Below are 21,667 nucleotides of genomic sequence, written 5' to 3' on the forward strand. Positions count from 1 at the left end.
AAAGCTAGAAGAAAGCAAAGGCTAGGATCCTGATGATGATGATCTTTGACTTCCATTGACATATCACCTTGGGAGTGTGTGCTGTCTACTTTCTCTAAAATACATTAACAGTTTCAGATGAGGATACCTGCCAAACTTGTATGAATAAGAGAAAGAATATGCAAATCTCTTCTCCTCTGGAGATATGGCCACTTTCAGATGTGATGCGATGTGAATCAGTGAATTGCTTAATCACAAGTGAAAAGACAAGCCATCCATTCTACTGCATATGACATGGAATTTATTTACATTTTGATGGGTACAATAAAGCTAGCATAATCCAGAATGTTCAGATCCTATGCAATCTTTCAGTATAATTACATTTGTTTGTGGACAGTCTCATGGCTTTGCAGCCACAGAGCTTTCAGAGATTTGTAGTTTGCTAACCGCAGAAGTTTAACATCAAAGGCAGCGTCAGTTTTGAAGCATGCAAATACTTCATCAGCTTTGGCAGGTATTAATGCGATCAGTACTTAAACTGACAGAGGGCTGGGAAACTGCAATTCTCTGCTTAAATTATTAAGCCCTCTGCCTTTTCCCAAGTAGCACAGAATTCAATTGTCTCCACTTTTTTTTTTTTTTTATAAAGGATAAGTTGATACAGTCCTGCTTTTATTTCACTGCATGCATGTACTCTAGTTCTGATTTCCCTATTGATTTTGCTGAAAATAAATAGATTATTCATATAATGGGGTTAAACCAGGGCTAGGTCAGCTTTGTCTGGAGGTGAGTTATAAAGCCTACTCATAACTCTCTCTTTCTAAAGGAGGGAGGTGCAGGAGGATTTGGAGGTAGTTCTCTATCAGGTCTATATTCAATAAGCCATTGCCTAAAGTTAGCCAGCTACATGTAGCCAGCTAACCAAAATCCCTTACCTGCTATATTTGAAAATGACCAGTTAGGTTTTTTAGTTATCCGGCCTCGTGTGGTTAGATCCCTAACTACTTAACCAGATATCTTCAAAAGATATCTGGTTAAGTAGTGCTGTCAAAATTAAAAAAAAAAAAAGGTCTGTGTCCCGATTCTCTCCCTTCCCCTGCCTAATTTAATAGATGGCTCTATCGGGCCATGCACTCCTGATCTCCAAACCCCTCCTACATTACTGTAAACGTTGTATTCCGAAGATCGGGCCCCAACACCACCAGCCCTTCCCCGCTTTTATCATGGTCTTGAAAATCATTCCCCCCCCCCACAGACCTTTGCCCCCCCCCCCCACACACCTCCCAGGGCCCCCATCCCTCCAGATACAAAAAACAAATCCCTGCTGGGAGCAGGCTCTAACCCACTCCCAGTGCTCCAACATTGCTTCTGTCAGAAGCAGCACTGGAGCGCCATGAGCAGGTGAACTTAGCCCTTGGTATTAAAGGCTTGCGATGGGGCTTCTAGGGGGTAGGGGTTGCAGCCAGGCCTATTGGGACTGCAATGTGGGAGAAAGATCTGGGGGGGGTGGGGGTGGAAATGATTTTCAAGATCTTGATGAAATCGAGGAAGGGGTGATGGGGGTTCCCGACCTTCGCACTGCAACATTTGTACTAATATTTGGGGGGGGGGGGGGATTGGGGGATGAAAACACGTCCATCTATTAAATTAGGTTAGGGAAGGGAGAGAATTGGGTCGCAGGCCCTTTTATTTATTTTTTCCAATTTTGACAGAGCTAACTTTTGAAGATATCGGGTTAAGAAGGCATAGAACCACATTGTTAAGGTCAAAGATAATACTAGAAGAATAAGAAACAAGCAATGAAAGAAATAAAGCATGCTAAGATAACTCACTGATAATATATGAATACCACTGAAATAGAATTTAACTATTACATTCTGCTGTCCTAGTCTTAGTTATTATGTACAAGGAAATCTAAGTTGATGTAAATTTTTATCAGTCTTGATGTGTTAACCTTTAATATGTATGTTACTATTGTAAACCATTTGTGATCTTCATTTGGAACGATGGTATATTAAATGTATAAATAAATAAATAAATAAAGTAGCTAGTATTCTGGCCACACAAGGCAGGATAACTCAGCTGGATATAACGAAAATCATCTGTTAGCTGGATAACTTAACTGCTCCCCAGAATGCCTCTTTTTTATCTGCCTAACTCAACCCTTGATTTTTAGGCAAAAGACACTCTCAGTAAAAAGCAATCATGCTCTTTTCTAAATCATACTATTGCATCAGCCCTTATTGAGAGTTTAATCATCCCCTTATAGGTCACTAGTAGATTAATTAATTTGTTCAATGTAAAGCGCCATGCCTGGCGTTTGTTTGTGTTACACTGTAAACCGATGTGATATCCTGGATGAATGTCAGTATATAAAAATTTTAAATAAATAAATAAATAAATAAAATAATTATGAATAAACCTATACATTTAAAGTACTCTAATTCCAACTCACTTAGCAACCTAAACTTAATTAGGAACTCAACAAAATTAAGATGAAGGCAGCAGTCCAGTAGCAAGAGGGGGGGGGGGGGGGGGGCTTCCAGTCTTTTGCATCAAGTGTCACATGTATGATTTTTTACCTGCTGGTGAGAGATTGTATGTGTGCACCCAGTGCAAAGAGCTCCTGGCTCTCAGAGAACGAATCTGATCTCTGGAGACTACAGTAGCAGACCTGGAGGAGCTGAGGCAGACACAGAAGTACATTGATGAGACCTTCAGGGACATAGAAGCCAAGTCCCAAATCCAGTCTGGCAGCCCTGGTGCCCTCTTGGATCAGAAAGGTCTCCCAGTAGAACATCACTCTGGTGTAGCGGGAAGTGATCATGTAGCAAGGACCTGCTCTCCAGGGTGATACCAGTTTCTGGAGATGGTTTTCAAGGGTGATGATTCAGATGAACTGAACCAAATCACTGTGAACTTGGAAGATGTAGTAGGCCAGATTGACAAACTAAAGAGTAGCAAATCGCCTGGACCGGATGGACCCCAAGATTCTGAAGGAACTAAAAATGAAATTTCAGTTCTGTTAGTTAAAATGTGTAATCTATCTATTTTACCTAAAGATTGGAGGGTGGCCAATGTAATCACAATATTTAAAAAGGGCTATATGGGTGATCCAGGAAACACTAGACCAGTGAGCCTGACTTCAGTGCGGAGAAAAACGGTGTAAACTATTCTAAAGATCAAAATCACAGAGCATATAGAAAGACATGGTTTAATGGAACACATTCATCATGGATTTACCCAAGGCAAGTCTTGCCTCACAAGTCTGCTTCATTTTTTTTCAAGAGGTTAATAAACATGTGGATAAAGGTGAGCCAGTAGATGTAGTATATTTGGATTTTCAGAAGGCATTTGACAAAGTCCCTCATGAGAGGCTTCTAAGAAAACTAAAATGTCATGAGATAGGAGGCAGTATCCTTTCATGGATTACAAACTGGTTAAAAGACAGGAAATAGAAAGTAGGATTAAATGGTCAATTTTCTCAGTGGAAAAGGGTAAACAGTGGAGTGCCTCAGGGATCTGTACTTGGACCGGTGCTTTTCAATCTACCTTATAAATGGCCTGTGACCGACGGCCCGCAAATGCGCAGTAGAGCACAGCTCTACTGCGCATGTGCGGGCAAGGATGTCGATCAGAAAAAAAAATGGCGGTGGGGCCGCAGGAGCGGGAGGAGAAGCAGCGGCACCGCGCGCCGCGCGGTGCCGCTGCTTCTCCTCCCCAGATCTGCCGGCAGATCTCGGGGGGGGGGTGTCACTCCCGCGCCCCCCCCACCGAGATCTGCCGGCAGATCTCGGGGGGGGGGTGTCACTCCCGCGCCCCCCCCACCGAGATCTGCCGGCAGGAGCGGGGGGGTCACTGCCGCGCGCGCGGGAGTGACCCCCCCCGAGATCTGCCGGCAGGAGCGGGAGGAGTTAATGGAGCCGGGTGAGGGTTGCGGGAAGTCGCGCTTACGGCGCCGGGAGGAAATGGAGGTGGGTGAAGGGAGGGAGGGAGGGAGAGGGGGACTGAGTGAGTGGGAGGGAGGGAGAGGGGGGACTGAGTGGGAGGGAGTGAGGGAGAGGGGGGACTGAGTGAGAGGAGAGGGAGGGTGGAGAGGAGTGGGTGGGGGAGGGGGGTGGTGAAGAGTGAGGGGAGAGAGAATGAGGGGGAGGTGAGAGACAGAGGGATGTAGCCCGTTTTAACGGGCTTTACGGCTTGTATATTTATAAATGATCTGGAAAGGAATACGACGAGTGAGGTAATCAAATTTAGTTTGCTGGAAGGGTTCTGGATCACCAGGTATTTTCTATCATATGTGGTGGGAGTTCCCTGCTGTTCTGGGTTCGGGTGGCAGATATTTCTACTATCTGTGGACAGGGACTGCGGGTGGATCCTGTTCTCTTTTTGATGGGGCAATGGGCTACTAGGTAGGAAATGCTTGGCTGTAGGAAGTTAGTGGGTCATATGCTCCATGCAGCGCGTCTGATGGTGACCCATCAATGGAAGAGTTCCCCTAGTACTCTTTACTGGGAATCTAAGTTACTGGGATACTGCTCTCATGGAAAAGCTTACTTTTTCTTTAAAAAAAACAGCTAGAGAAATATCATCACATTTGGGGGCCATATTGGAGTGGCGGGAGAGTGGATATTTGGGATAGTTTGGGATCTATTTTTATGTACCCCGGAGTGGATGTTTTTTGTTGGTAATGCTTGTCTTGTCACCTGTGATGCGTCTCATCTTTTTGTAATCATGAATTGTTCAGTTTGGAAAAGTTATAAATAAAGAGTTAAAAAAAATTTACAGATGATACAAAATTATTCAGAGTAGTTAAATCACAAATGGATTGTGATAAAATTGCGGGAGGATCTTGCGAGACTGGAAGATTGGGCATCCAAATGGCAGATGAAATTTAATGTGGACAAGTGCAAGGTGATGCAGATAGGGAAAAATAATCCATGCTGTAGTTACACGATGTTAGGTTCCATATTAGGAGTTGCCACCCAGGAAAGGGATCTTGCCGTCATAGTGGATAATACATTGAAATTGTCGGCTTAGTGTGCTGCAGCAGTCAAAAAAGCAAACAGAATGTTAGGAATTATTAGTGAGGGAATGGTGAATAAAACAGAAAATGTCATAATGCCTCTGTATCGCTCCATGGTGACACCGCCCCTTGAGTACTGTGTACAATTCAGAATTGTACACAGTACATATAAGATATAGTTGCAATGGACAAAAGATATAGTTGCAATGGAAAAGGTACAGAGAAGGGTGACCAAAATGATAATGGGGATGGAACATCGACCGTATGAGGAAAGGCTAAAGAGGTTAGGGCTGTTCAGCTTGGAGAAGAGGTGGGTGAGGGGGGATATGATAGAGGTGTTTAAAATCAAGAGAGGTCTAGAATGGGTAAATGTGAATCAGTTATTTACTTTTTTGGATAATAGGAAGACTAGGGGGCACTCTATGAAGTTAGCAAGTAGCACATTTAAAACTAATTGGAGAAAATTATTTTTCACTCAACACACAATTAAGCTCTAGAATTTGTTGCCAGAGGATGTGGTTGGTGCAGTTAGTGTAGATGGGTTTTAAAAAGATTTGGATAAGTTCTTGGAAGAGAAGTCTATTAACTGCTATTAATCAAGATGACTTAGGGAATAGCTGTTATGGTTAATGGTGTTTGGGTGGATCCTTGGACACTGTGGCAGCTGACCACGCCCACGGGGGGCAGTCCCGTGAGGAACCACGGTGTCAGGCTATACTCCGGACAGACAAACACAGATTTGAATCTTTTATTAAACAGTGTGAATGACCACCAGAGGTGGCAGTAGTGAGTAGTGGTTGTAGAGCCCGGCTGTGCGCGTTTCACACAGGACGCTGGAACAGCGGATCCTCTGCAAGGCAGTGCTGTAGTGGAAAAAGACAGAGTTATGAGCACACAATAAGATTAACATTCAGAGTCCCAATGTAGAAATAGGAGAAGCTACGAGACAGGGTTAGCAGGCCCTCAAGGAGCGAGTACCTGATCCCTCAGAGCAGAGAGACTCAGTAGCGTTGTACTCACTTAGCAGTAACAGAGATTGCACTAGACGAGAGGTCTGGCACCGGAGCAGAGAGCAGGCCCTCGAGGAGTGAGTACCTGATTCCAGTGAAGCAGTACTGTGGAAAGAGATGGTTTCTGCTCTCACTGATGGTAACTGTAAGTTAGTTCTTCCAAGTAGAAGGGTAGAGGTTGCAGGCAGCGACACAGGGAACATGGGCCCTTGAGGAGCGAGTACCGATTTCCTGATAGCACCTGAAAGAAGCAGAGAGGCCCTCGAGGAGCGGGTACCCCGTTAGCGACCCCAAAGGGTAGTAAGAGTTCCAGATAGAGCTGAAGTGGCAGAGTAGCTTAGGAACGGAGAGCGAATCCCATCCGTACGAATCCTGTTGCTAACTCAACGAGCTAGCAAATGCTGTAGGCAGATATACCCGGAAGTCGTGATGTCAGAACAGGGGGACGCCACTGAGGTTCGCGCCAATGTAGAGTTAAAGATGAGGGCGGCGTGCGCCCGCACGCCCTAGAGGTACCTTGAAGGAGAATGGCGGGAGGCAGCACCAAAGGCAGTCCGGGGACGCCGGAGAGAACGGCAAGCAGACACCGCGGCGGCCATCAGTCCAAGGTGAGTGGGAAGAGCCGCAAGTAGAGAGAGGTATTTATTTTTATTTATTTTATTTATTTAAAAATTTTGTATACCGTCATTCGCAAGAAACATCATAACGGTTGACATCATAGAATCATAAAATCATAAAATCAACAATAAATTCTGGCAGTTAAAATACAATAAGATATTTAAACAAAATAAAATTATTAATTAAAGGACGGGTAAAAAAGAAACCAACCCAAAAAACATAAGAATAATCGCTTATTCGTTCTAACTACTTCTTTCCTCTAAATGGTCTGCGTAGGCCTACTCAAACAGCCAAGTCTTCAGTGCTTTCTTAAGCGCCTTAAACTCAGTTTCCAGATGTAATTCAGTGGGCATTATATTCCAAATATAGGGATCAGCAATAGAGATGGATCTGTCCCATACTAGTATAAAGTGGGCTGAATTTATTGACGGGATTTGCAATAGTCCCCTATTGGACGCAACAATAGCCACTGCTATTACTGGCATTAGTAGCATGGGATATACTTAGTTTTTGGGTACTTGCCAGGTTCTTGTACACATCAGTCTTTCACCCCCCATCATATACATCGCTTTTGGATTACCACGCCCCAGATGCATGACTCTGCACTTCTTGGCATTGAATCCCAGCTGCCGTGTCTTTGACTACCGTTCAAGCTTCCTTAAATCACTTCTCATTCTCTCAGACCCAGACAGATATGGAACTGGACTAAGATTATAGTATTTTGGCAGCAATTACAAGCACTGGGTGCTTTTGCTGGCCCAGAGTTGGCTGACTAACCAGAAATAAGGGAAGACAGCTGGCTATTGGTTTTTTTGCTTTGTTTTATTTTGAGGATTTGGAAGGCTGTTGCCTAAAAGCATAATGGTGGGGAGTAGGGGTGAGAGACTGTTTTCCTATGACCTTGTGGACTTAAACTCGAGTTTGTTTATGAGGTTTTTTTTCTGCATGATTGTAAATGGGAGTCTTAATAGGCACGACTGTGGGCAGAGCTGCTGACCTGTAGCCAAGGGAGCATTTGCTACGGTGTCGCAGCATTAGCAAGCAGGGAGAAACATTGTTCCCTCCCTGAAGGACTGACATGGGAAGATAGACTAAACAAGCTTTCCTTGTGGTGTTGTTATTTTGGATGTCCTATTGCCCCAGGAGCTGAACCTCAGGAAGAAGGTTGCACAGCGAGCTCTACCAGCGTGGATTACATGCCCAAAGGCTTAACCCGAGGGGAGCGATGGCTGGTACAAGTGAAGTCCCATGTCGGTCTCTGACAAGCCTGGGTCCCCTCCCTGCAAACTGAGCCAATCTCTCCCCCAGTCTAAGGGTCCACAGACGCAACATGCAGGAGGTGAACCTTTTCCTGGATGGAGCCCGCTCTATGGAATTTCATCTAGAACCGGGTTATTTAACCTTCTAGAGTAAACTGAAAGCCAAGATATTTAATGCAGCATTCATATAACTTTGGCTGTTAATTGCAATCCCTTCTGTTGATTGGATTTTATTGCAGTGATTATGATTTTTATTTTATATTTTTCTTGTGTTCTGTATTGCTTTATAATGCTATTTGGTATTATTGATGAAGTGTTGCACTTTAATGTGGAATGCAGCCCGTCGCTTGTTCTGTAAAACCACATTGAGCGAATGGAGTTGCAGATTTGAAGAAATAAACTGAATGCTGAGTCGCACGGCAGCAGCAGCAAATGTTCTGAGGCACCACCAGCTTAAGCACTCACCCTACGCCCCTGCTGGGTAACTGCTTAGTGATTCGAGCAAATTCCTTTTGAAAATTGCTCTCCCCATACAACGCTGCACTTTGCAATTTACAATACCAAAGGATTGTTGCATGTTTTTTAAGACTGCCTGCAAAACATGGAGAAATGAATCACACTAAACAGTTTTAACAAGCAAATATACTTCACAGAAACAACAACTTCTTTGCTGTCAGTGAAAACTATTATGTTCGTTAAAAAGGCTTTTTGTTGTGCCACTATAAAGAGCACGTGCCTGTTGTCTGCAGCCCATACTGTGATTTTCTTTACCATCCATCCATGCGCTGTTTGCTCACACTAGAGTATTCTGAGGGTTGTGTAGCGTCGCGAGGTGAGAAACCAGAGCGTTCCTCCAGCATCGACCTAGTGCTGCCTCTTTAAAAGTTCCCCATGCATCACTGGTATACAGATTGAGCTCCACCCCTCTTCCTCCCTGTACTCTCCAGCTCTGCCCCTCATTCTCTCTCTCTGTCAGGTCAATACAGTAAAGCGCGGCCTCTCCTCCGAAGCTTCTTCGCTCTTCCGCCGTGACGTCAATTTGGGCGCTCAATCAAGCCAGCAAAGCGCATGAACGGGCGTACGTGCGTGACGTCACGGCGCACGTTCCTACGCTTTCGCTGGCTTGAGATGGGCCCCCAAGCCTTAAAATCGATGCAATTTGCATTCCAACATTATTGTGCAAAAATCTTCACTGAATATGTTGCTCAAATTTGTAAACCACTGTTTATAAAGACACTGGATTTGTTCAACTTATCTGTGTTGATCCAATATGTTTGCCCCATTGCGTTTGCCAAAAAAGCAAAAAGAACAAAAATATAAAAAAACAATTTTGGAGCTAATCATTGTAATAAAAGGTGTGGTTGGTTGGAGGTTTTTAAGACCGATGATTACAATTACCTCGTACATGTTGTGTGTTCTTCATAGAACAAACATGAAGCTCTGAGGTCTTTTCCCTCCATTTTCTAAATATCTGAGTAGACTCACATTTTTAAGTTGTTGGTGAAAATTGGGGAGTGAAGTTTTGTTTGATTGGAAGTGTCCGTGCTTCACTCAACACCTTGCTTGGTGGAAAATTTCAATTGTTTGCCATTTCTGACACCTGAGGGTTCCCCGCCTCTGCAAAGATATTTTGGAGTTAAGAGAGAGAGTGACAGATCAATGTGCTGGGATACTTACCAAAGCAAGTGGGAGCCAATAGCAGACGACTGCAATGCAGCGATTCCTCCAGCACTTTAGAACTCTCATGGAATCAGTAAAACCAAAATGGTGGCTAAAATTCCTTCCTCTTTGTCTCCAGTGGTTCAAAGCAATGCGAGGCAGCCCATGATAATAATAGAAAATTGGGGGACGGGTCAGGTGGCTCGGTAGCGGTGTTGTGCGCTGCCATGCGGATGGCTTGGGTTTGGTTCTCAAATCAGATCTTCCACTCCCTGGGCTGGCCAGAGCTGAAGGTGCTGCAGAGGCAGCATTCTCAGCCTCTAGGAGGGAGGGAATTACACGCACTTTGCAACAGCGACACCTGGTGGCTGGATCTAGGGCCCCAGACTGCAGGGTTCTGAAAGGAGTCCTGGTGCATGGCCAACGGCTGAGGACAACCGTTGAGATGACTGGGCTAGGCGAGCTGCAAAGAGATATAAAACAGGGAAAGGAAAAAAAATCCCTGGATAATTCTGCATGAAGGCTCACATCACCAGAACCAACAATCTAAATAATATATCACTGAAAACCCGAACGAATATTCTTTGAATTAATTTGTAATCCAGATACTTGTCCCATTCAGGTTTTCAGTCGCCCACATGATTTGCATAAAAACTCTGATTTGAAGTGCCTTGCATATAGCCCCTGAGGAAGCCTGGTTCGGTGAAACATGAGGCTTTTGTCGGGGTTTCTGTGTTCGGGGCTTGAACATTGACCGATTGCCTTTTAGATTAATTGCCATTTGATCCTTTCTAAGACTACATACAAGGCTGCTGGGCGACAATATTGAAAGAATTCATGCATTGCATGCTGGGGCAGCTGCTCTGCACATCTCCTGCTAAAGCAATATGTCTGACATGATATCTGGATGATATTGTCTGTTTTAAATTTTTTGTACTGTTAATTTGCTGTGTGAATTTTCACGTAAAATTTATAAGTTTTATATACACAATTTATTTTTGTGTCATTAGTTTGTGTATATTTTGGTATATTGTTAAAAATTATTTTTTGTATGTATTTAGTTTGTATTTCAAACAATTTTCTAATATAGGTTTTCATTAGTGTTCCTTTGTACGTAAAACCATTTTTGTTATTTATTTATTTATTTACTTATTTATTTACTTATTTAGAGCTTTTTTATACCGGCATTCATGATACAATCACATCATCCCACTCCCCCTCAGAAACCAGCACTATAATGAACAGGCAGCAATAAGCAGACGGTCACAGTAATAAGAAAGGGTCCAGGAACCGGATGGAAATGAGGAGCACAACAATGGGCGGGGAATAGATAGCAGGGAGGTGGGGTAGGTTCCAGAGAGAGGTGTGTGAGCTTCAGTGAAGCATCTCATGGAGCAATGATGACGTGGGTGAGTACCGGGGGAGGTAAGAGGCGCTGTTTTGGAGCTTCAGTATTAAAGAACTATAGTTAAAGATTAAAGGGTAAGAGTGGGGGAGGGAAGCAAAATGGTGAGTAATTGCAAGAGCGAGGATTTTTTTTTTTTCTCCTCGGAACAATAAATTTAAGGCTGAGGCAGACCCCCACCCTTTCAGATCCCACCACTGTACAAGGTTTTACAGCACAAGTGTTAAAACGAATGAGTGGTAGATTTTTTTTAGCAAACATGAAAGGCTGGAAGACTTCGGCCATGCGTCATGCTTTACGAGCTTTTTGCATCAGTTCTTTGATGACTTTCGAGAGCTTTACCAATGCTTTTACTTCGGATACTGAAAATAACTCATACTCAAACCGTTCTGGTTTCCTCTTTATGGCTGTTTCCTAGCAGAAGCTAAATTCCCACTTGTGAATTTAGAAATTTGTAAACAAGCTTCCAGAATTAATATCAGGGGAAAAGATAAAATAAAATGAATCAGTCGACTGTGAAAAACACCAAAATATTATTTTCCTTCCTTTAAATCAGACTTTTAAAATCATTTCAGAGGAGGCACTAGCAATTAAACATTAACATTTTTAGTAGATTACTAGTTATTCACACTGATATCAATGTATTAGAGTCTGCATATCAATTAATTAAATATATTTTAAAATGACTGGGGTTTTGAAAGTATACATGATGGCGCCTGGCAATCAAACTCATGGGCACATGGGTACCGGGTCAGACAGAGGTCACTAGGCAGAGGAGTGGGGTTTTTTTTCTTTTTTAAATGCGGAAAAAATCCCTCAGGTAGGCGTGGATGAAGGTTTATGGTCACTGTTCTCTCTACATTGTGAGCGCGCATGTCGTGAACCCTGCGCACACGGCAAAGCACAGCGCGCGCAAGAAACCCTGACGATGCTTGCGTTATGCTGGCCCCTAGCTGACAAGACAATTTTTTGCACACGTAGCCTGTGAAAAAATTAGAGGGAACATTACTTTGTGCCGCCGTTGCCCCAGCAGAGTCCAATTCCGACCAAGCTTGAAGCCCGAAAGAACCTGTCCGTAGATTTAATCTGTCAAGCACCAGCTTCCCAAAAGTGGAAAAAATAGGGAGGAAAAATCAAGTTTTGAGTACTCTTTGTACACACTTAGGGGTACAATTTAAAAGAGAGGGCGCGCGTACTTTTGTTCTCGCATCAGGCACGAACAAAAGTGCGCTGGATTTTATAAGATAGGCGCGTAGCCGCGCCTATCTTATAAAATCCGGGGTCGGTATGCGCAAGGGGGTGCACATTTGTGCAACTTGCGCGCGCCGAGCCTTGCGCACGCTGCCCGTTCCCTCCACCCCCCGCACCTTCCCCTCCCTTCCCCTACCTAACCCACCCTCCCGGCCCTATCTAACCCTTCCCCCTACCTTTATCAGAAAAGTTACTATTGCCTCCGGGCAGTAGTAACTTACGCGCGCCGGCGCAGCAGGCCCCGACACAGGCCGCTGTGTCGGGGCACTCGGCCACGCCCCCGAACACGCCCCCGATCGAAAACTGCGCCCCCTTGGCCATGCCCCCGACCGCCCCTTTTTGCAAGCCCCGGAACTTACGCGCGTCCCGGGGGCTTGCTCGGCGCACTCAGGGATTTTTTTTAAAGGGTTACGCGCGTACCTTATGCGCATAACCCTTTTAAAATCCAGCCCTTAGGGGCCGATTTTAATTCCTATGCGCGCGGGGTACATTTGTGTGCGCTACCCGGCGCACAAATTTACCCGGGGCGCGCGCCACCGAGCCTATGCTAAATAGACTCGGCATGCGCAGCGGCAGATTTCCTCAGGTTACGCGCGTATGTTACGCGCGTAACCTGAGGAAATCTGCCCCTTTAAATGTAATTTAAAGAGAGAAAAATTCAAATGGATGTCAGAATGCAAAATGTCACGCAAAGGCAGAAAGGTCTCAGCTATTTAAAAAAAAAAAATAAAGGGGAAAAAAAATACCGGAAGGTTACAAGCCCCTTATGTATGAGACAGAAGCAATAAATAAAGCAGCCCAAGGGTCTCCAAATGTAGGCGGGCAGAGTGGGGTCAGCTGCATCACGTGTACCCAATTATATCTCTGATATAAGGTGAGTTCTTGCCCCTCCCCCCCTCCCCCATCCTCGCAATGTCCCTGAAAAGCACCCCTAGGGTGTGAAAAGCATCGCTTTGGGAACTTCTAGGTGAACCCAAGCAACTGATGTTTGCAGGGAGCCCTTTTACCTAAATGTTGTGAATTCCCTGATTGAAGCTGGGGGAGGTGGTGTTTGGACATGCTTTGGTGACAAGCTGGTCTCCTTTTCCTGCTTTTGTGGTGGGGGGTGGGGGGGAGAGGTTATCTGTTACTATATAATTTTCTATGTTGGAACTTTGCCAAAGACCCTTTTCCCCATAACACAATGGATGCAATCTGACCGTAGCTGGTATCAGAAATAATCATGTTTCTCATCTTACCAATTTTTAATATTTGTAGATTTATATAGCTAGCACTTTTTGAAGATGTGTTTTAAGGTTATTCAAAAAGGATCATCTTCAGACAGTGGTAATATTTGAAGCTTGTCAAGTTTCACAGTCTGACTCCTTAAGATGCAAGAGAAATTGAAACCCTGTTTTCTAACGTGATCTTATGTGTTCATTTCTCTGTTATACTACACACGTGTCAAATTTTTCAATAAAAGCAAAAGTGAAAAAGAAAAAAACCCCAAACCCCAGCCTCCCCCCTGTACTTTAGCTGTTTATATTCGGGCTGATGCAATATCGGCTTGCGTAAAACGGGCGCTCATGATTGAGTGTCCGCCCAACCACCTCTCCTGGCTGCACGATGCATTATTTAAATGAGGGGGCCGTGCTAGAAAAGGAGGCACTAGGGAAAGTTATGCATCCCTAGTGCCTCCTCTGGATCGGGCGCACAGGAGAAGTGGCTCTGCACGGGTTAGGAAACGGACGCTCGTTAGTTAAGCATCTGCTTTCCTAAGCTGACCGACAAGACATTTTTATTTTTTTTTTTAATTCTTCCAATTTTTGGTTCCTCCTACTTAATGTTGCCATGATATTAAGACAGAGGAACTACAAAAGAGCAGTATTTTCTGCTTTTCTGTTAACATCAGGGGCTCCTCAAGACTTAACACCAGCTCCGGGGCAGGTGTTAATTTTTTTTTAGAGCACAAATGTGTGCGTCGTGCACTTTGGATCCACTAATCCCCCTTACAGCATAGGGAGTTATGGACACGTGTCCAAAACGCACATCCGAGCGCTCGTTAACCTCCGCGCTAGGCTCAGTGCTTGATATTGCATCGGCCTGATTGTGCCGTAAGGTAAAGAGATACTTCACTTTATTTTCCCTGTTTTGTCTCTTCTGGTTGCACCCCCATTCCTGCGTTCAACTACACCAAAATGCAGTGGTTACGAAAACATCCAAATCTGCCTCCAGGTCAGCAACTTCGTTAGCGCAACTTGGAGCATCTGCATGATCGACTCCCTGAGATAGCGCTACACTGCCTACTATGATACGCTCTTGTATTCCCTCCCCTTCCTTCCTTCCACTATTTCATTAGCTGCCTCTCCCTACAGTCTTATTTATTTCCTGGCACCATTATTACACGGTCGATTTTGAGCTTTCATCTCTCCAAGCTTAACCTGTCTACCGTGTTGGGTTTTTATTACTTTGCATCTCTCCTCATGCTTTATATACTGCGCTGCTAGAAGCAAGGTTCCAGCCCATGAGCAAGAATTGCAGTTGCCTTTCCTTCCTGGATGTATTCATTTTATTTATTATTTTTATATACCGATGTTCCTGTATAATATACATATCACACCGGTTTACAAGGAAATAAAACTTGGATGGATGAAAAGCTATGCTGTCTGTAGAGATGTTTACCTTCCTAGGTGCAGTCCTAGCCCCAAATATGCCAGCACTGCAGAGGTAATTTTATTAAAAAAAATAAAAAAAAATGTCAGCAATGCAGAAGAGGCAAAGCCATGCAGTATTACAGCCTGCATATTTGTTTCCTCAGCTATCAATCAATCAATCAATAAAAACACTTATTTCAGTCTTCTCCGGGGATAAATTCCAGTGAGAGGGTGAGGCAGAGAAAGGGAAAGAGTGTGTGTGTGTGTGTGTGTGTGTGTGTGTATGTATATATATGTATGTATATGTATATATGTGTATCTGTGTGTGCACGTATGTATGTGTATGTATGTATATGTATGTGTTTGTATGTATGTATATGTGTGTGTGTGTGTGTATGTATATATATGTATGTATATGTATATGTGTGTATATGTATATGTATATATGTGTGTGTGTGTGCACGTATGTATGTGTTTGTATGTATATGTATGTATATGTGTGTGTGTGTGTGTAAGGAGACTGGTGGGAGGAGGGGGTGCAATATTTTCAGTGCCATGGTTCTGACCAGGGAGCAGCAACCAAATAAAAACACTGCAAACCCTTTGCTAAACAGAGCTCACAATTAAAAATAAGAATGCATTTTTTTATTCTAATGACAGAATAGAAAAACTGTAAGAGCTGTGCAAGAAGAGACACTTTACAATCAGTAGTTCTCCAAAGCAGACCATTAAAAGTGAAAAAAAGAAACTCTCCACTCGCTTATAAAATAAATATTTAGAATGAGGTTTTTTTTTCAACTGGCATGCCTATTTATAGAGCAGATTGAAGCCCTCTTAAGATGCTCGCTTATGATTCTTACAATAAGAAAGGTTCCAGCCACACGCTGTTCATGACGATTCAACCATGAAGAGGAAAAGAGCAGTTCTAACAGCCAAAGAGAAAAAGCATTGTGTCACCTGTAACTATTTATGCATTCCCTGGGTTTTAAATGATAAAACCACAGGTGAATTTACGTGAAGAACACCTTGTACACCGAGGAAAGCAAGGGAACTAAATGTTTTCTTGGAGGTGAATGGCATTAAAAGGCATTGTCCTCAAGTGGTTTGAATCATTTCTAACAGAACACAATCTGTCACATTGGACTAACAAAACATCCAGCACCCTAAAACACCAAAACACCTCCTATTAGGAAAACAGAATAAGTCAGGCTGCTATCGATCCTTACACAGAAACTACATGCTAGCAGAAAAACTCAACGCGGTCACACATGCAGAACACAGATAAGACCCTCGCCAAATACAGAATAAAGCGACCATAAAGTATAAACAGAAACGTTCTGACAAAAACTGAACTGGAAACAGTAACAAACCAGACTCTGTATGCAGTGCAACAATGGAAAAAAAGAAACAAATCCATTCCTCATAAATATACAATCAAGAAATATAAAACATCAACCATACCAATAAAAAGAATAAATACGTCAAATCAGTTTATAAATAGAACATCCAATAATTAAAAATGCATACAAAAATATTTTAAAAATTACCAAATGCCAATAAAATATTTCAAAACAGCAGACACATCAAATGACAGCCAACATTTTTAAATAAGTAAAGAAAGAAAGAAAGAAAGAAATAAAACTATTAAGGATAAAAAAAATCCCCCACCTGGGAACTTTAGATTTCCAGTCATTCTGAAATTGTATATTGGAAGGGGGAGCACAAACTTTAAACTCTGTCTCTCATATACACACTGTCATAAAATACATAGAGGTACTCTGAATCTCATATACACATGCACACAGTCTCTCTCTCTCACACACACATGCACACACACACACAGGCTCAAGCTTTCATTCTCACATACCCACACAAGCTCTCTCACACACATACTCATGAGCACAGACTCTCTCACTCACCCTCACACACGGGCAGTCTCTCACTCTCATACACACACAGGCAGTCTTTCACTTACACACACAGGCTCTCTCTCATACATACATATACACACACAAGCTGTCTCTCACTCTCACCCACATAAGCTCTCTCTCTCTCACATACACAGGCTTTTTCACTCACAGTCTTTCTCACTCTCACTTGCACACATATGCACATACATACAGGCTCTCTCATAAATGCATACAGGCTCTCTCTCACACACACATGTGCACACAAGCTTTCTCTCTTATTCTCTCACAAACATATGCTCTCTCACACACAATCTCCCTCTCTCTCATTCTCACACACACACAGGGTCTCTCACTAACATTTTCTCTCTCTCACTCTCACATAGACTTACTCTCTCTCACACACACACAGGTTCTCTCTCACTCTCTCTCACACACACATACACAGGTAGTCACATACACACACAGACACATTATGGACCTCTCCCTCTTCTTTGGCCTCCAGCTGCAGGGAAATACTGGCTGCCAGCTGCAGGGCCTCTTTTGCTCTGCCTGTGGCTGAAGACACAGAAACTCGGGGCACTGAGGAACAGACTTGGGGCATGGGTCCTGTGTACCCAGCGCTAACGGAGCTCCTGCATACACAGAGACTGAAGGAGCTAAAGATATATTATCTAGAAGAAAGAAGGGAAAGGAGATATGAGATACAAACTTTCAAGTATCTAGCAGGGTTCAATAAAGAACCCTAAGGAAGAATTTTCCATAGAATGAAAAGTTCAAGGACAATAGATCATCATATGAAGCTGAAAGAAGGAAGTCTCAAAAAGAAAGTGAGAATACACTTTTTCACTGAAGGTGGTGGACATCTGAAACAGATTTCCATGGGAGGTACACATAGGGACCTTAGTGTGCCTCCCTGACCCTTTTAACTATGTTTTACTAATGTCTCGTTAATATCTTTTATTCTAATTTCTGTTCTTTAAGTTTTTATAATGTAGTCGCCATTTCTACCCTCATATTATCCTAACTTAAGTTATTGATAATTATTATGCTGTATTTTTATTCTTACTTTTTGTTGTAATTTTTGTTTTTTATTTTGTTATTCTACTTTATTGATTTTTATATTTTATTTAATTATTGAAAACCGCTTTGAACAGTGTTAATACTGGTAAAACGGTATAGAAATATGCTAAATAAATAAATAAATAAATAAATAAATAAATGATGAAATGGCCTATGGTAATTTTAAGTGTAAGGTGGTAACCTTAGGTGTAAAAATATCTGCATGGGGATAACCTGCGCGGAGCCAGCAGTTTCAACCCTAAAGTGACGGCATGGGGGGGGTAACCTACACAGAGCAACAATTACAACCCTAAATGCCTTGCTGGGCAGACTGGATGGACCATTTTGGCCTTTATCTGCCATCATTTATTCTGTTACTATTTTAGCGTTCAGAATGGAAGGAGGGTCACAGACCAGGATACAATCTGGATTAATTTACATTAAACAATGCAAGCCGGTGAGGTACAATTTAAGAGAGCGTACTCTCTCTACTTTTTCGGTTTCACTTTCGTTGGCAGCAGCAGTTCTTAATCTTAAGTGGAAGCCTGCGGGTACCTTGACTCGGTGCTCTCTGAACTTGTCCTCGGGACCTCACGACCAGTCTCGTTTTCGGCACACCCATAATGAATAGGCAGGTATCACGATCATTCCTCCTCCACATGGTGCTATCACTATTGGGATGGGGGGAGGGGGGGGGAAAGTATCATGGTAGAGCTGGTCCAGTGCTGCTACGTGGGACGCTGGGATAAGTTCCGCACCCTGGTTTCCGTTCCTCAGGCCGGCCGGCCCTGGCAGTGCTGCGGAGGCCGCGTTCACAGCCCCTACGGGCTGAAGGGGAGTCCCAGGGTATCCTGCAACACCGCCAGACCGAGAAGGTGCGCGTACCAGGCTGCAAAGGGAGCCACAATCTGTAGCCCCCGTGCTGAGAATGGCCACTGTGATAGGCGGGGGTGGGGGGAGGGAATGCCCAAATTAAGGGGACGGGGCACGGGTGGGGGGAGGGAATGGGAATTAAGGGGAAGAGGCACCACGGCCCCGAGAAATCCCAGTTCCAATGGAGCTGAAAGCCCTAAAGGAGCAGCAGGAGACGGTTAGACAATAAGAAAAAACAAAAACACGTGTAGCGAGTCTCCTGGTAACTCCCACTATTGCCTCACATTCCATGGGGTTCCCTCTTCCCACTGAGCCAAGCCTCTTTCAGGCTCTCTCCCCCAAAACAGACATGGGTCTCATTTGCCAGCAAGTTTCCAATGGACACCGAATCTGGATACTGAAACTGATTAAGCTGTCAGCCTACAACCAACCTTCGTGCTTGTTATGGGTTTTGTTGTTATTGCTTCGGATAATTTCCATCTAAAATAACTTTCCTCGGTCTCCAGCTGACCTGCAGCCTGGACCCCTACGCCCTGCTGTATTTTAGTCACGTTTCTAGATCTATTTACGCAGGACAGCTTGCCCGAGCTCTGGCTTCTGGAGCCCTGCAGGCCACTGATTCCCTACTGGAATTCACCCAGTGCACACCGGTTTCCAAGGTTTGATTTGACGCAGATGGGTCTAAAAAGTCTCTCGCTCCTGCTTTCAGCTTCTATCACACGCTACACTGTACCATTTTTTTTTTCTGGTGGGCTCTCATTAAACAAAACAAAACAAAAGAATTATCCTGCAGAGAAGAACTGAGAGTTCTGAGCATCTGAATAAAGAAGGTACACAGTCAGCGTGTCTGCTGTGACCCTGGACATCAAAACGTCATTGCACCAATGAGCTTCCTTTTCATCCGTTTCTCATTACACAGACCCCAGGAAAATTCAAGGCTCCAGGCACAGAGCTGTGCTGATTAACGCCAGCAAATAAATGCACAGCACCCAGAGTCATACAGTCACAGAAACCAGTGCCTCTTTTGCAAATGAGTGAAAGAGCAGAAAACTATTTAATTATTGAGGAACTAATTGTACCGCTGAGGGCAGTGCAGCATATTACAGCCATACGCTGCAGTAGCACCAATGCCCTGGCGGTGTTTGTTTTGGTTTTTTCTATGAGACAGGGACAGTGCCTGCTGTGCAGTCAGGTGGAGAGGAACAGCGAGCTCTGGAAATCTGTAGTATCTTGGGATGCATCTCTCATCCGGTCCCATGGCCTCTTCTGTAAATGGGGTTGTATCTAACCCATTCCCATTCGTGCTCTTGCCAGCCAGCCAGCAATAGCCCTGCAAGGTCTTCCTTGGTCATCACCAAACCGAAGTATTTGCTTAGCCTTTCTGCTATTTTATCGTCTTTCTCCACACGCTGTCCGTATTTTTGAAATCCAGAATTTTGATCTTCGCGTCTCTTTTCTCTGTCTTGGGCTGCTGTATCAAAACCATATTGCCCGATGACCACTGGCAACTCAGCTGGGGCACCTGCCCGGACATTAGAGGCACCGTCTCCATTCGTGGGTACCAGGTCCCAGTGTCGTTTTTTTCCCCTCGTGGGTTCCATCACCATAGGTCCGAGAGAACCCCCCGTGAAGGGCACCCGCAATTTCCGTGCCTTCTTGCAGATTCTGTCGCAGAGATGCCTGCCGGGTGTGGCGTGCAGTATCACCGCGGCAGGACGGATCCTCAGACTTCAAACGAGACTACAAATGACACCAATGCGGGTCCCCCCGACACAGACCGCGTTTCACCACTCCGGCTGCACGGCAAAACATAGTCCGTGTCGGGGGGGACCGACACTTGTGTCACTTCTGTACAACTGCCCATTAAACAACTGCGTGGCCTGGCACCCATTATAATGACTGAAGGCTCATTTGAAGTCCAAGGATCCTTATCCGTAATTGCGCTACACTTGATCCTTTGTATTTATTCTGGGGACATGCTGGGGTGGTGGGGAGAGGGCATCTGAAGATAAGGGCAATAAAGTGCAGAATGCCTATGGTATGACTCAGTTCTTAAGGGGGAGGCTTTCAATCAGCCCTGCTTTTTGCACTTCCGTCCCGGTGCACTGTGGCATTTGTAGTCCTGCGCTTCCATTTCCACTCTCAGCACTACAAGTGTTACAACGCCTCAGGGTCGGAGGCGGTAACATCACAACACTACTTCTGTGTGAGCAGAGATGAATACAACACTGTTTAATTATAAAAAAAAACAAATCTAGACGGATACCGGGGAGAGCTACAAAAAAAAGTTGGGGAAATCACCCTGAGGAAAGCAAATGTTATTTTCTGAAGGTCTAACTAGGGTTGTCAAATGCCTGTGTTTTTTTCAGGGCAGGCCGATCCAGTCCTGCCTTGTAACGAGATTGCCTGGCCTAAGTCTGACAAGCTGGCTTAGGATGTTTTCAGTAGGTAGGCCTTGCTGGACTCAGCATTCTTAATACTGATCCGTTTCACGTAGCTGTACAAGTGTGGGAAAGGAAGAAGTAGACAACAGATGCACGGACTCTGTGGTGAGGGAGGTAGTCATAAGAGAAAACCAGTTGATTTCTCTCCCTGAGCCATGTTTTGGATAATCACGTATGTCTCTCAAATCATGCTTTCAGATGTGCAGAGGCATAGGCGGGAAAGGGAAGAGGGACAGATAGATAGAGAGAATCCTGAAACTTCAGCCACCCGCCTAATAATTGTAAGAAAAGTATTTGAAGAATAACTTAGCATTAGTAATAAAACACTTCTTATCCTGGCGTCTACAGTTGTGCTAACTCTGGATGTAAGTGTGTGAGTGTGCTGTGAAATGCTTTGTCTAGCAGATCCTGTCAGGAAGGGAGCCAATGCATTTTCGGGTTTCCATGCACAAGAATAGTGTGAACATACTACTAGAGATTTTTTTTTTACCATGAGCACGCTAAATCTTTTTGCATTACTCATTAAATTACTTTTAACAAGAAT

At 44.0% G+C, this 21,667-nt stretch overlaps 1 protein-coding gene across 3 annotated transcripts in view; it reads right to left on the reverse strand.

The window, feature by feature from the left end:
- The window catches only part of SHISAL2A (shisa like 2A), a 59,722-nt gene that overhangs the window by 5,831 nt on the left and 32,224 nt on the right, over positions 1-21,667 (reverse strand). The window contains exon 3 of one of the 3 annotated variants that reach the window (XR_003859021.1): positions 9,567-10,011. The exons of the other annotated variants lie outside the window; for them this stretch is intronic. The gene's annotated coding sequence lies outside the window, so the exon portion shown is untranslated. The remainder of the gene's footprint in view (positions 1-9,566; positions 10,012-21,667) is intronic. 3 annotated transcript variants of the gene reach the window in all.

Source organism: Rhinatrema bivittatum, chromosome 10 (genome assembly GCF_901001135.1).
Source record: "Rhinatrema bivittatum chromosome 10, aRhiBiv1.1, whole genome shotgun sequence".
In the NCBI taxonomy this organism is placed as follows: Eukaryota; Metazoa; Chordata; class Amphibia; order Gymnophiona; family Rhinatrematidae; genus Rhinatrema; species Rhinatrema bivittatum.